The sequence below is a fragment of the Macaca mulatta genome, chromosome 2 (assembly GCF_049350105.2).
Source record: "Macaca mulatta isolate MMU2019108-1 chromosome 2, T2T-MMU8v2.0, whole genome shotgun sequence".
Classification (NCBI taxonomy): Eukaryota; Metazoa; Chordata; class Mammalia; order Primates; family Cercopithecidae; genus Macaca; species Macaca mulatta.
Window position 1 is genome coordinate 35,342,195 of NC_133407.1, and position 9,959 is coordinate 35,352,153.

The following is a 9,959-nucleotide window of genomic DNA, read 5'->3' on the forward strand; positions in this document are numbered from 1 at the left end:
AGGGGGCACCTGGATTTGAACCAGGGACCTCTTGATCTGCAGTCAAATGCTCTACCCCTGAGCTATACCCCCACACCAGTAAGCTTGCTTTTATAGTCTATCTCTCTCTCTCTGTCTCTCAACATTCTGATTCTAAAAACCTCCAGTGACTCAGGGGAGCTATAATTAGAATGTTGTCTGAAGGAAGTCTGGGCATTACAAGCTTTAGAAGAGGTTTATTATGAAAAAAGACAGGACTCCTGAGAACTTAGTTCTCAGGAGCCAAGAAACTCTTCTTAGACTGGCCAGTACCCAGAGCCTTATTCCTATCCACCATATCTCACAGAAGGCAAACCTCAGTTGCAAGTAAAAATAATCGGATTCTCCACAAATGGCAACATCACTATAATGTGGATGACTGGATTCCTGTCGAGTTTCTCTTAGCCAAGGCTCTTAGCAACTGAGATTCTTATTCCTCTTCATGACTTCACAGAATTGAGCTCATAACTGGCACTCCAGATATTTGTTGCATTAAATTGACTCTGGAAAAAATTATGTATAAATAACGATTTGTGTGAGATAGCTTTTCCAAGCCACAACTGTAAGATGATTTTAGTCACACAAAAACAGATGGTCAGTGAGTTATACTCTTGTGTAACATAACTTGCCTGAAATGTGGAACACTGTCGACTTTGAAAGGTTATTTGATGAAGAGAAACAAGACTCGAGATGAGAGTCTCTTAATCAACCAAGTAAATAATTTATCCTGGTCCTACCACCAAAGATTTATTTTCAACTTGTAAACACAAGCACAATTATAGCAACCTGTATTTCCTGACCTCATAAACATCTCCTCTCACCCTAATAAATTGTGCAGGTGCTTCTTATGTAAATCTTACATGTTTGAGTCTTTCTTCTGCCAATTTCCTAGGCCACTTACATTATTCAGGCATTTCCAACGGATCCTACATTTGGGATGATCATTTTGTGTCAGAGTTTTGGTTGGTTGGGAGCCTAGAAGAGGCTCCCCTGCCTTAGGCTGGAACTGAATGCTAAGAAAAGAATCACAATGCATGTTTTGCTCGTTGTTCTTTCCTCATGCTGGCCATCAGTGGGAGTGGAGATTTTAACAGTAGCAGACGTACTGTGTGCTTCATATCAAAGAACTCCAGTGCTGGAAGGGTTTTAGAGATCATTATTTCATCCACTTCTTTTTGTACACTAAAAAAACACAGGTTGAGAGAAGCCAAAGAGCCTTACTTAAAATCACAAGCATGTCAGTGGCAGGATGTGGACTGGGGTCCACTCTACTTAGAGCCCATTAGAGGTGGGGGTCCTTTGGAAGCTCCCACTGCCTGAAACAATACAAGTGTTCAAAAAAATGCTTGTGGGATAAATATCAGGCTGTAGTTGTATACAGGTTGACCAACCATCCTGGTTTGCTGGGGACTTACCCTGTTTTAGTACTAAATGTTCTACATCCAAGGAAAGCTTTCAGTTCCAGGAAATTCCTCAGAAAATTGGGTATTTTCTAAACATTATCACTTGTTTTTACCATTGTCACAGTTTCTATCATTTCCATACACCTCCTATAGTAGTATTTACTTAATATGTGTCTTGCGATCAACTTACTGCTTTTTTACTTAGCCTCATCCTGACCAAAAATATCCTTGAAATCATGCTAGTTGTATTTCTTTTTACTGTACATCAAAATAAATAGATAAAACTATTAAAGTATGTTAAAATTATATTTAACATGTTCCATTTACAACTTGCCATGTATGCTTCTCAACACTTTACTAATACTAATTCATTTAATCCTCAAGACAATCCAATGAGGGAGGAAATACTATCATCTTTACCTTACAAATGAGAAAACTGAGGCACAGTGAAGTTAAATAACTTGCCCAAGGTCACACAGCTAGCCAACTTGTCCATACGTCCCCAAAGTCATCCTGGAAACCCTCAGTGGTAACCATAGTTACTTATTAATTTAATATTTTAACCTGACTGGACCACTGGGTGTTCAGATATTTGGTTAAACGTTATTCTGGGTATCTGTGAAGGTGTTTCTGGATGAGATTAACATTTGAATGAGCAGACTGAGTAACGCAGATTGCCCTCCCTAATGTAGGTGAGTTTCCTCCAATCAAGTTGAAATCCAAATACAGCAAAAATGCTGAGTGAGAGGGGACTCCTCTGGCCTGACTGCTTTGAGCTGGGACATCAGTCTTTTCCAGCCTCTGGACTCAGAATGAAACATCAGCTTTTCTTGGGTCTCCAACCTGCTGACTTTCAGCCTGAAACTACCATCAGCAATCCTGGGTCTCCAGCTTGCTAACTAGACATCTTGGGCTTTCTCAGCCTCTATAATCATATGAGCTAATTCCTCTTAATAAATGTCTTTCTATATGTATACATGTGTGTGTGTGTGCAAGCATATACCTATATACATATACATGTGTGTGTATATGCGTGTGTGTGTATATATATATTTGTGTGTGTGTATGCACACACACGTACGTATTTGGTTCTTTTTCTCTAGAGAACCCTGACTAATACACACAGAATACTTGGGAAGAATAGTCAGGTCTGCACTAATTTTGAGGATCCTGTCCATATTTGTTGAGATGGTATAAACCCCATGAGGCCCAAAACAGCACCTGCCACAAGACAGGAGCCGAACTGATCTGCTCTTATATTCCTAACCCTCTGCCATCGTGAGGCCACATATATGAATTTGCTCTCAGTGCTCTCAAAACATAAGCAAAAGTAAAAGTTAATGTTTGTTTTCATTATAAGGTATATAAGTCAAACAATCTGGTCCGATTCCAAAGCTTAGCACTCAAAGATTTTCATCAGAGCCACAAAAAAGGAGGGGATTACAAAACAAAACATCTTGCAGAGATCTCAGAAAAATTGTGGCAATTATTCAAAATATGTTCAACCACAGAGTTTTAGAAACTGAAACCTCCTAATATTTCTAGATTCCATAACCCTATTTAATAATGGAAACTAGAATTTAAGTTTTTCAAAGCTTCTGCACAGCAAAAGAGACAATTAAAAAATGAAAAGGCAACTTACAGAATGGGATAAAATATTTCCAAACCACGTATCTGACAAGGGGTTAATATCCAAAATATGTAAGAACTCATACAATTCAATAGAAAAAAAAAACAAATAGTTCAATTAAAAAGTGGGCAAAGAACATAAATAGACATTTTCTCAAAGATGGCATACAAACAGTCATCAATTACATAAAAAAAGTTCTCAACATCATCAATCATCATAGAAATGCAAATCAAATGAAATATCACTTCACACCTGTTAGGGTGACTATTAGCAAAAAGACAAGAAATAACAAGTGTTAGCGAGGACATGAAGAAAACCTCAGGTTTCATATCCACAGGAAAAGAAATCAGTATCTCAAAGAGATATCTGCACCCTCATTTTTATTGAAGCATTATTCACAATAGCAAAGATATGGAAACAACCTAAGTGTCAGCAACAGATGAATGGATAAAGTATGTGTGTGTGTATATATAAAAAATATATATACACATACATATATATACTTATATGTATATACACTTATAAATATATGTATATACTTATATATACACATATATACTTATATATAAATATATATGTATATACTTATATATACACATATATACTTATATATAAATATATATGTATATACTTATATATACACATATATACTTATATATAAATATATATGTATATACTTATATATACACATATATACTTATATATAAGTATATATGTATATACTTCTATATACACATATTTATATACACACACATAAGCACAATGGAATATTATTCAGCTATTAAAAAGAAGGAAATCTTGCCATTTGTGATAACATGGATGCAACTTGAGAGCATCATGCTAAGTGAAAAAGTTGGACAGAGAAAGAGAAATACTATATGATCTCACTTATGTGAGGAATCTAAAAAACAGTCGAACTTATAGATGTGGAGTAGGATGGTGGTTGCTGGGTGCTTAGCGGTGGGAGAAATAGGGTGATATTGGTCAAATGGTTAAAAACTTTCCGTTATAGCATGAATAAGTTCTTTGGATCTAATGTACAACATTGTGTCTATAGGTAATAATAAATGCTGTATTATATACTTGAAATTTGCCTAGAAAGTAAATCTTAAAGGTTCTCACAATTTTTAAAAATGGTAACTATGTAAGGTAATGGAAGTGTTAACTAACTTGATTGTAATAATCATTGCACAATGTATATGTATATAAAATTATAACATTGTATATCTTAAATATACACAATTTTATTAGCCAATTATACCTGAATGAAGCCAGGAAAAAATTAAAATTTTCAGTAATCAGAAGGGTTTTCCCCTTATATCAAGATATTGCTCCTCAATTGAATTTTTTTCACTTTTTAATCCAAAGTTTACTCAACTGTAAAATGCAGATGTTCCAATTAGAAGATCTACTAAATTTTTTCTAATCCTGACAATTAATGGCTCACAAATTCAAATGTTACTTTCTCATGGAGGACCAATTCAGAAAGTACAAGGATGGCCAAATAATGGCAGAACAAAATGATTAAACTGTGTGAGAGGTTTCAAATACAATCCTACATTAAGAAGAAAATATGTTCTTACCACGGACACAAGATTCACCCTCAACCTTACTACCTTAATTTTTCCCCATATTAGTTTGCACAAAATATTTGTTCTTATAAATGTCTATGTCCTATGAAAAGATGCTCAACATCCCTAATTATAAGTAAATGCAAATCAAAACCACAATGAGACATTGCCTCACACCTGTTACAATAACCACTATCAAAAGAACAAAATAACAAGGGTTGTTGAGGATGTGGAGAAATTGAAACTCTTGTGTACTGTTGGTGAGAATGTGTAATTATTATGGAAGATAACATGGAGGTTTCTCAAAAAATTAGAAATAAAATTACCATATGATCCAACAATTCTACTTCTAGGTATTATCCAAAAGAATTCAAAGCAGGATCTCAAAAGATAGTTGCAGATCTATGTTCATTGCAGCATTATTCACAGAGCCAAGAGGTGGAAGTCACCCAAATGTTCATCAACAGATTAATGAATAAAGAAAATGTGGAATATTACTCAGCCTTTAAAAATAAGGAAATTCTGTCCCATGCCTCATCATGGATGAACCTCAAGTTATGCCAAGTGAAATAAGCCAGTTGCAGAAGGATAAATATTGTAGAAGTCTAACCTATGAAGTATCTTAAGCAGTAAAAACCATAGAAACAGAAAGTAGAAATGTGGTTGCCAAAGGGCTAGGTGATTGGGGAGGCAAAAATTAGTGTTTAGTTGGTATAGAGTTTCAATTTTCAATTTTGCAAGATAAAAGGTTCTAGAACTGTGTTGCACAATGATGTGAATGTACTTAATGCTCTTGAACTATACACTTAAAATGCCTAATATGGTAAATTTAATGCTATATAATGTTTTACCACAATAAAAAAAACCTATGGTATAATATTAGAAAGAATTTGTGTAATGAAGTAAACCATCTCAAGAAAGTAATAGCAAGCACAGGCATATGTTATCTCACTTGAGGATAAGCTGCTCTGCAACCTCTAACTTAGTGAACAGATGGTGCCTGATCCACAGACCAAGACAAACTCTTCCTTCAACTCAATCGCAAACTCAAAAGCCTCTCTCTGCCCGCAACAGGGCATCCCACCACCTGGCATTCTTTATTTCCCTGATAGTCATGGTGTCCTTTAGCCCTTTTCATTATTCACTTAACACCTAATAATATTAACAGCTAATAATATTAGTCTATTTTCTGGTCTTGGAGAAGTAGCATCTGGATTTAGGCCTTGTGCCCAGATTTCCCACTCCGTTGGCACTGTGGTCTAGGGAAGTCTTTCAAGTTTTTGTTACGCCTTCAGCCAGGTGAGAGGTACATGTTAGTTTTATTTTATTTTTTTAAAGGAAAAAAAAAAAAAAGAATGTCCCAGTCAAAGGGCACCAAACTAAATTGTCATAGAAAAGTTGGCCAAATGATATATTTAGTCAATGCTTTGCAGTTTACCTCTCAAAAGCCTTCAGGGGAGACTGTCTGCTCTATTATAGCCTGGAGGTCATAAAATGTGTTACGTTTTACTCTAAAATTCACTCTCAAACTAATTCTCTCTCTCTTCTCTCTTCCCCTTCCTCTTTCTTTCTCTCTCTCAAGTTGACCCAGATTTTCCCAGGGTTCAAGTTAATTTCTAAATGAAACAAAAACCCTTTTACAAGGTGCATTCAAGCTTTCAAGCTGCTCAGATTACTTTGTTCTAGTCCAGTGGTTACAATTTCAGGTAGAGATGTGCCTTGTTTTATGAGAAAGGTTTGTTCCTTAAAAGTTACTGTGTGACCACCATATCAGTGAGATCAGTGTGTCCCTCCATGAATGCTTCTGCTAATTTGTTTAATGAAATGTCTTTTTTTTTTTTCTGATATACGCTCCCTCTCTAAGCTTTCCTAAGAATTAAAAAAAAAAAAAAATAGCAAGCTTACCAACCCTTTGGCTAGTGCACTGAATATAAGATTATTTGGAGAATAAGGAGAATAATTAAATTCATGGACGTAGTGGATTGTATGAAATCAACTTAGCTAAGCTGGAAATACATCTCCCAGAATTCCCTTCTCTGCATGGTTGTCTATCAGAGTTGCCCACAAGAAAATGTGCAGATGTGAAGGTGGAAGTGAGGCAGCAGCATGTTTACAATGAGATAGAGGTGTAGAAGCAGGTGCTGTTGCAGTCTGCCCGTAATCACTGATCTTGTGGCTCACTTTGTCCATCAGGGCAGCTGCAGGCCCATAGTTCCTCCACTTCCTACTGGATCTCCTCTTTAACTTCTCTGAATCCTGGGCCAAGTTTGTGAGCAGCTTTGGGGTGAAATGAGCCAGCCATTCTGCAAATCCCAACATTGTTGGAGTTGGAGGTTTGGAAGCATTGAGAGACTGATGTGGGTTCCAATTCATCCTTTCTCTCTCCCACTTCATATTGATCTTCCTTTCCAGACTTCTGGCCTTGCCGACTTCAAGCCCAGCACTAGACACAGGAGCAACAGACTTACCTATACTCTCACCAAGTTCCCACAATTGTGTGACATCTCATCCCTATAATAAATCTGTTATATCACTTATATGGTTCTTCTTCTCTGATTGAATTATAATTCCTTGGAAGTAAGTCAAAAAATAACATGCAAGACTGAAATTCTTTGATTTGACCAAATCTTACTTGTAATGGCTTTCACTTCATTAAATGGCTGAAGAGGAGAGTAGTGGCATCCAGACTTGACTTCTCACCTTCTTTGGAGCCTCACTGTGTGCAGGGACCAGGAGGACAACTTCTGGCCTCCCTCAGGGATCTCTCCTCACAATTTCACCCTTAAGCCTGTCTCTATTCTACTCCTTCTGTCCCCCTGTATTCACCACTGTCCAGCCATGAGCCTGCTGGTTCGTGTGTGTTTAGAGCCACTTCATATCTAAAATCAGATCTGTGTGTATCAAATCATAATTTTTTATTGCAAATATATAGTTTTTTCCTTTCTCATTAAATTATTAATTAGCAGTGACTCTGAAAACGTCAGCTCTAAGAATTGCTCCTTTATGGGCTGGGTGCGGTGGCTCACACCTGTAATACCAGCACTTTGGGAGGCTGAAGTGGGTGGATCACCTGAGGTCGGGAGTTCAAGACCAGCCTGGCCAACATGGAGAAACCCAATCTCTAGTAAAAATACAAAATTAGCTGGGCGTGGTGGCGCATGCCTGTAGTCCCAGCTACTTGGGAGACTAAGGCAAGAGAATTGCTTGAACCCGGGAGGTGGAGGTTGCAGTGAGCCGAGATTGCACCATTGCACTCCAGCCTGGGCAAGAAGAATGAAACTCCACCTTAAAAAAAAAAAAGAATTGCTCCTTTATGGTATACAGGAAAGAACATTGGGCTATGAAGTCAACATCAACTCTGATCAATCAGTCTGACCTTTGGGCAAGCCCCTGAATCCCTCTGGATCCTCCAGCCGTCAGCTGCAGAGAGAAGAAGCTGGCGTCGATGATCTCTCAAGACTCCTCCAACTTCAAACATTCCATTCTAAATAAATGAGTTGCTTTACCTTTAAAGAAGTTGGAAGTAAGTATTTCCAGAAGCAAACACTTACACTGTTATGCATGTTCAAAGACATACCAAACATAGACACAGCTGTATGAAAGTATGTTCTGGAATGAAGCTTAGAGCACATTTAATATTCAATCATTGTTACTAAATTAATTCTAAGTCTTAGCACACTTATTTATATAGTTTTTGATCCTTTATTTTTGTTTTGATAATCTTTTTAGATGTATACTGTCTCAATCCCATTTGGAAGTAAGCGAAATCCATACCATAAGGAAATAATTAAAATATTCTAGCAGCTCTGAAGGAAAACTACCTCAATTTAAAACTCCTTGATTATATCACCTAGGAACAGCAGGTTAATGTATTATATTAATGTTGCTGAAAGCAATTCAGCTCTCAAAGGGCCCTGATTTTCTTCTAGGAAGTGAATTTGGCTTGAGAAAAAAAAGAACTATGCATATCTTTTGTCAATTTGACCAAGCTCCCATGGACTGAAATAGCTTTAATCTTTTCCTTACAGGGAAACTCCCTTATTTATCTGGGTCCTCTACCCTACCTGAGCTAAAGAATACCTAAGCCCAGTCCCTCATTTTGTGTAAGGGGCCTGAGACATTAATGTCTGTCTACTCCCCACTATAGGAACCAGGTCCATATGTTTCATTATCACCAGTCTCTATGCCCAGGGACTGCCAGATCCCTGCTCCAGAACCAAACCCAAGGTCCAGAGTTCTGCTCCCTATGAACAAGTGAGCCAGGTACTAGCTTCCTCTCTTCTCAAATCTCCTAGAATTACCTGAGTCCATTTCTCAAGGACAAGGAAGAGTAACTCAGAGCCTAGAGGGCAGAGACTAGAGCCATGGGAGATCATTCTCAGATAGTAAGTATAATAGCAAACTAAGCCCTAATAAAGGAATCAGCCACATGTGCCTTGGGGATTTCAGAATTGCTGTGAACCAGTGTCTGCTGTGTGCCTCCTATTTTCTCTCTTTCTGAATGGGAGTATCTACTGCAGTTATCCTATTCCTGTTCCACCACCATAGGACAGATCATCAGTCTCTTTAATTTACAGGTTTTCAGACTGAGAAGGATGGTACTCAAGAAGATGGACTTGAGGAACCACACTGCAGGAGCCTCAATTGCATGTGGACCTTGAGTCTGAGCCTGATTTAATAATGGAATAAGATTTTTCTAGAGTCTTTGGAGAAGTGAATATACTTTGCATGTGGGAGGAAAGTAAGCAATTGTGGTCATAAGACAGATTGTGTTTTAACATATGACCCCAGTTTCTTTAATGTGTTTCTCGTTGAATGTTTCCTCCATTTAATTCAGGCCAGCGGCTCGGGACTTCTACACCAACAGGCTATGACAAAAGTAATGCTGTGTGACTTCTGAGGCTAGGTCTGAAAAGGACGTGCAGCTTCTACCTCCGTCTCCTGGGATCCTTTCTCTTGGATCCCAGCCACCATGCTATGAGGAAGTCCAAGCTGCCACATGTAAAAGCTGAACACCTGAGGCTGATGTCCCACTATCACCAGTCTCTATGTAGGTATTCAGACCAACAGCCCCAACTAAGGTCCAACAAGATATGTGAGTGAACAAGTCTTTAGATCATTCCAGCCCTAGCTGGAACTATCTGCCTGTATTTCCCATCATTGCTGTACTTGTTGGGGCATTCTACCATCTCACGCCTCAACCAGGATGAGAGATTGCAGTGCCCTTGGGTCCTGTTCCTTTCTGTCTTGCTGACTATCCCTCACCACCATCAAACACCCAAACCTGTCCTTCCTCTCACCTGCTTTGATTTGCTCTGATAAACTGCACTGCCTTAT

At 38.0% G+C, this 9,959-nt stretch overlaps 1 non-coding gene across 1 annotated transcript; it reads right to left on the minus strand.

Moving 5' to 3' along the window:
* Positions 1–72, minus strand: TRNAC-GCA (transfer RNA cysteine (anticodon GCA)). The gene has a single exon. It is a non-coding gene; the product is annotated as a tRNA-Cys (tRNA).
* Between the last annotated feature and the right edge of the window lie 9,887 nt (positions 73–9,959).